This window comes from Myotis nattereri, assembly GCF_964212035.1.
Source record: "Myotis nattereri genome assembly, chromosome: 9".
NCBI classification, from domain to species: Eukaryota; Metazoa; Chordata; class Mammalia; order Chiroptera; family Vespertilionidae; genus Myotis; species Myotis nattereri.
In genome coordinates this window covers 41,027,963-41,033,719 of record NC_138084.1, presented here as the reverse complement: position 1 = coordinate 41,033,719, position 5,757 = coordinate 41,027,963, and the positions used below count along the sequence as shown (strand labels likewise).

The window sequence follows — 5,757 nt, the reverse complement described above, 5'->3', positions numbered from 1 at the left end:
CAAATTTTTATGCACTGGGCCTCTACTCTATAGGGTGTCCCAAAATTCACGCAAGATTTGCAATAGAATTGAATGGCAAATCTTGCTTGAACTTTGGGACACCTTTATAAAAGCCTAAGCAACCATTTGACCATTTGACCAGTAGCTATAATGTGCACTGACCAACAGGGGGCAGCCACTCAACTCACAAGCATGAAAACATGGAACAGACTGATGAATCTCAAAGGGAAGAGGTGAGGGGGAGGGCAGGAAGAGATTAACCAAAGATGTTATATGCATACTAGAGGCCTGGTGCACAGATTGGGCTGAAACCGGCTCTCCAACATTCCCCGAGAGGTCCTGGATTGCGAGAGGGAGCAGGCCAGGCCAAGGGACCCCACTGGTGCACAAATCTGTGCACTGAGCTACTAGTATGCATAATAAAAAATAACCTAATTAAAATTTGAGCAAAATATTTGTCTATACACCTCATAAATATACATATAGAAAATAAACAGATTAAAAAGATACTCAACATATATTTCCATAAGGAATTGCAAATTTTAAAAGTACAGTAGGATTTCACTACCTACCACTAAAAATGGTGAAAATTAAAAAGAAGTAAAGCAATACCAAGAATAGGTGAGTATGCAAAGCAATAGAAACTTTCATCAGTTTTGATGGGAATGTAAAATGGCACAGCAACATTGGAATAAAGTTTGGAAGTCTCCTACAAAGCTAAAGATAGTCTTGCCATAAAATCCAGCAATCACACTCCAAGGAATTTACCCAACTAGTTTGAAAACTACATTCACACAAAAACTTGCACATATACATTAATAGTATTTTTTTCATAATTGCTAAGAATTAGATACAATGAAGATGCCCTTCAACAGATAAATGATAAAAGACTATTCAAATTGTGCTATACCCAATGTATATAACACAATGGTAACTATTCTGCATCAGTAATAAATGAAATGTCAAGCTATATAAAGATGTAAATAAATTTCAAATGCACATAGCTGAGTGATTTCACTTAGAAAAAGCTAATCTAAAGAAGATCCATATTATATTATTCTAGCCATATTATATTCTGAAAAGAGCAAAATTAAAGAGACAGTAAAAATATTCATGTTTACCAGAGGAAAAGGAGTGAGGGTTGTTAAATACGGGGGGAACATGGGAATTTTTAAGTTGGTGAAATATTCTGTATGATACTATAAGGGTGGATGCATGATACTATACATTTGACAAAACGCATAGAATTATACAACTTAATGTAATTTTAAAAACACCATTTACTAATAGTAAGATCCCAAAATGAAATGCAGATTTTGACAAGTACAGTGCATTATAAATATAGGGAAAAAGAACAACCTTATTAAAGTGGATGGGGGTAATTGTGTTAACCTAAGTAACTTTGGGAATGAGTGGAATCTGAGAGATGAAAGGAAAAAAATAACCATAAGCATTGTACTCCAGTGAACAAGTTTTTCCCATGGGGATTATAGGTTAACACTGCTAATACATATGCATACTGTTATTAAACAGTTATGCAAATGGATGGCATATGGTGGTGGCCGGATTTATTTTTTGGGAGGTGGGGGAGGGCAAGATTAAATCTTTATACAATTAAAAAATTCTTAAAGAGATTTATTTTTACAATCTATTGGAGGTTTTCAGATCAGTGCCAACTAGAAATTAGGAAAAATCTCCATACATGTCAAAACGACCAAATACAATTTTTTAAAAAATATATTTTTATTGAATTCAGAGAGGGAGAGAGAGAGAGAGAGAGAGAGAGAGAGAGAGAGAGAGAGAGAAACAACAATGATGAGAGAGAATCATGGATTGGCTGCTTTCTGCATGCCCACTGCTAAGGACTGAGCCCCAAACCCAGGCATGTGCCCTGACCGCGAGTCGCATTGTGGCCTCCAGGTTCATAAGTCAATGCTCAACTATGAACCATGCTTGCGGGGCTGAGTATAAATTTTAGTAGTTAACTTGAAATGCAATTAAACTGCATTTCATAGATTCTGTGCAAGATGTGGTTAAGCTTAATTTATACTGAAATTCTTCTCTTCTATAATTATGAAACTTTCTCTAATTTTAACTAAATCTAAAGCCAAAAGGTAGAAATACTTGGTTCCCATCCTGGAAGCATTTGTAAGTTAGAAATATTTGAAGCATGCCCTTAGGATGATCATCATTGATCCCAGGTCTCTACACTGTTATAAAACAACTCAGAGATTCAGTTCTGTTTCAATCAAGGAAGCCTCCAAAGGTTATTTCAAATTTAGACTCAACAAAGGTAAATGAGCAATTGACCCTGAACTTATGTTCAGTTATACCCGTTATCATTGTTAGAAATGGCTTTTCTATCTTCATTGAATTGCTACATTGGTCACTTTATGCAGTTGAATTTAGGACATGAAACGTGCCTAGTTCTGTCTTTTTTTCTATTATGTTCTACTTATCTATCATTGTGCAATTGCCACACTATCTTAATTACTATAGTTTTGTAAATTTGAAGTCCTTTATTGTAAGTCCCCCAGTTTTGATATATGTACTTTTTCCAATGATTTTAGGATATTTCTATAGTTATTTTAGAATAAGCTTACTTTTTTTGGTATTGATTGAAGCTGTCTTAAATTTATTGATAAATTTAGGAAGAATTGACATCTTAACATATTTGTTAAGACATATTTGTTAACATAATTGTCATCCAAACCATGAATGTTATATAATTTTTAAAAATTGTCTCCTTAAATTCTTTCATGTTTTATAATTTAAATGTTTATTACTAAGTACTCCATGTTTTCATGCCATTGTAAGTGATATTTCAAAATTTTACAAAATTATAATTTAAAATATTAATTTGTAATTGTTTGCTAATAGTATTGATGCTTATACCTGAGCAATTAATAAGCTAAATGATTGCTTCTACATTTTTTTATTTTTTTGTAACTGTTCAGGTAATTTCTAAATAGGAACGTTTACTTTTTCATTTCAGTATTACTTTTTTTTTGGACATATTTAGCTTGTTAGACCCTCTAGCAAAATTGATGCTAGTTGATGTTTTTGCCTTTTTTAAACCCAAGAGACAAACCTTCCAGTGTTTCACCATTCAAAATGATATTAGCTATAGGTTTTTCATGGATTCCTTTCACCAAATGAGTAACTTTTATTTTTTTGCCTAGTTGGCTAAAAAGGTTTTGTTTTTTACTCTCATATATGAATGCTGAATTTAATAACTACTTTTTCTAATTCAATTATGATCATCTTTTTTGCATTATTTGTTTATATAATGAATTACAACTTTTTGACTAAAAATTCTAATAATCGCTTCATCAATCACAGCATGGAAGCACCCATTTCATCAAAAGATAGCTATCACCACAGTCTTATTAAAGTAAAAATGGGGAAAAGTAGCACCTACAGAATGGGACTATGCTGCACAGATGAGCTTCATAAGTGGATATCCTCTTGACCATCATATCCAAAGTTTCTTACATTTCAATTTCTTGCCCTTTATTAAAATAACATTTTGAGGGTTTCTCTTATGTACCTGATCAACTCAGGTACCAAAGTAACTTGAAAATATTACACAAGTTATGGTTACTGGGAGGGTAACCAGATGAGTATTTCACAAAAGAGTGAGCTAAAGATGACCATGAACCACTCTACCAGCAGAAAAAATTCTTTCTAACTTCCACAATCCCCATGGAATATTAAATGAGATAGGCAATAATTTTAATATCTCTGGTAGTTAACTAGCCTCACATTTCTTTCATTATGTTGTTAAGAGTTTTACTGGTATGCTATTACACATAGTGATATTCAGCCATCCCTTATATTTCCCCAGAAATACCAAAGAAGACAGTAGAGCCTTTTCCAAGAGTTCTCAGGAAGATGTCCTGTCAGTGACACTACCTCACATCCCTCTGCCTTCCATCTGCTGGGTATACCAGGTCTAGAAGATTTTCATATTTGGATTACCTTCCCTTTCTTTGTTGTTTATTTGATGGCACTTGCGGGAACTATTAAGACTGAGCAGAATTTTCATCAACCCGTGTTCTACCTCCTGGCTCTTATTTCCTTTATTGATCTAGGCCTTTCCACTTCAACCAACCCCAAGATGCTGGCCATCTTCTGGTGTAAGGAGATAGGCTTTAAAGGCTGCCTCATCCAAATGTTCTTTATCCATACCTGCACTGGTATGGAATCTGTTGTACTCTTGGCCATGGCAGTTAACCACTTTGTTGCCATCTGTGATCCACTGAGATATACTACTATTCTCACCAACAAAATGATAGTCATTATGGCCTCATTTGTAGCAAGGAGGTCAGTACTGTACTCCTTGTCATTCCCCTCTACCCTCCTCTTAAATTATTATCCTCCTGTAGCCACAACATTATCCCTCATACCTACTGTGAACATATGGGAATTGCCCATCTTGCCTGTGTTAATGTAAGAGTCTACATCATCTATGGCTCATTTTCTATTGCTGCCCTCACCTTTGACTTAATCCTTTTTGTCCTCTCCTATGTTCAGATCCTATGAGCTGTTTTCTGTCTTCCTTCCAGAGATGCCTGACACAATGCACTTGGTAAATGTGGTTCACATGTATGTATCATTTTAACCTTTTACCTTTTCTCCTTTATGACTCACTGGTTTGGTAGAAATGTCCCTAGCTACATTCACATACTCCTGGCCAGTCTATATGTGGCTGTTCCTCCTTGTTTCAATCCAGTCATTTATGGGGTCAGGACAAAGCAAATTTAGAACAGAGTTGTAAGAATATTTGTAAAGAGTGTGTGACCCAAATGTATTTGGAAATTGATATTCTTTCCAGGTAATATTTAGCTTATACATCTCTCAGGGTGCCTGAAAATGAGACTATGTAAAAGTCACTCGGGCATTACATCAGCCTTTATTAGAATCTCTTAAACTCAGACTCAATGATTCCTTTATATTATTTGACTTTCAATCAATTATACTGCTTTTTCTCACTGAAAGTGACTGAGGATAGTAAGGCTAAGTAAAATGTGTAATGAGATTCTTGAATGTGTGGGTTAATGATGTTCTCCATGTCAGTAGTATTTGTCTATTCTTTTGCCACTACCATGCTCTCTTAACTATTGTGGTTTTTCAGTAAGTCTTGAAGTCCAGTTATGTCAGTTCTCCAACTTTATTATTTTCCTTCAATACTGTGTTTGCCACGTTAGTATTTTTACTTTTCACATAAATTAAAAATCAGTTTTTCAATATTCAAAAATAATTTGCTAGGATTTTTATTGGGGTTATGTTGAATCTACAGACTGATTTAAGAAGAACTGACATATTGACAATATTGTCTTCCTAACTATGAACATGTGATATTTCTCCATTTGCTCATTTCTTTGATATATTTCCTCAGATTTATATAATTTTCCACATATTGATACTGTACATATTTTTAAAGATTTATACCTAAACATTTATTTTTTAGATGCTAATATAAATTGTTTTATATTTATAATTTCAAATTCCACTTCTTTATTGTTGTTGTATAGGTAAAAGTTTATTAAAAGTGTAAAAACTATATTAACTTTGTATCCTGAAACCTTGCTAACATTGCTCACTACTCCTAGGTAATTTTACTTATGATAAATGTAGGCCCATGTTCACACCAAGTCTTGTACACAGATATTTATAGTTGATTTATTCATAATATCCAAAAATGGAAACCAACACAAATACATAGCATGATGACTTGGTGGACAAATTCAGACA

At 33.9% G+C, this 5,757-nt stretch overlaps 1 pseudogene across 1 annotated transcript; it reads left to right on the top strand.

Annotated features, from left to right (window-relative positions):
* Positions 1-2,181: 2,181 nt before the first annotated feature.
* On the top strand, positions 2,182-4,767 carry LOC308525476 (olfactory receptor 52E4-like; annotated as a pseudogene). Its single transcript has 2 exons — positions 2,182-2,293; positions 3,891-4,767. The product of its transcript is annotated as an olfactory receptor 52E4-like (transcript).
* The last annotated feature ends 990 nt before the right edge of the window (positions 4,768-5,757 follow it).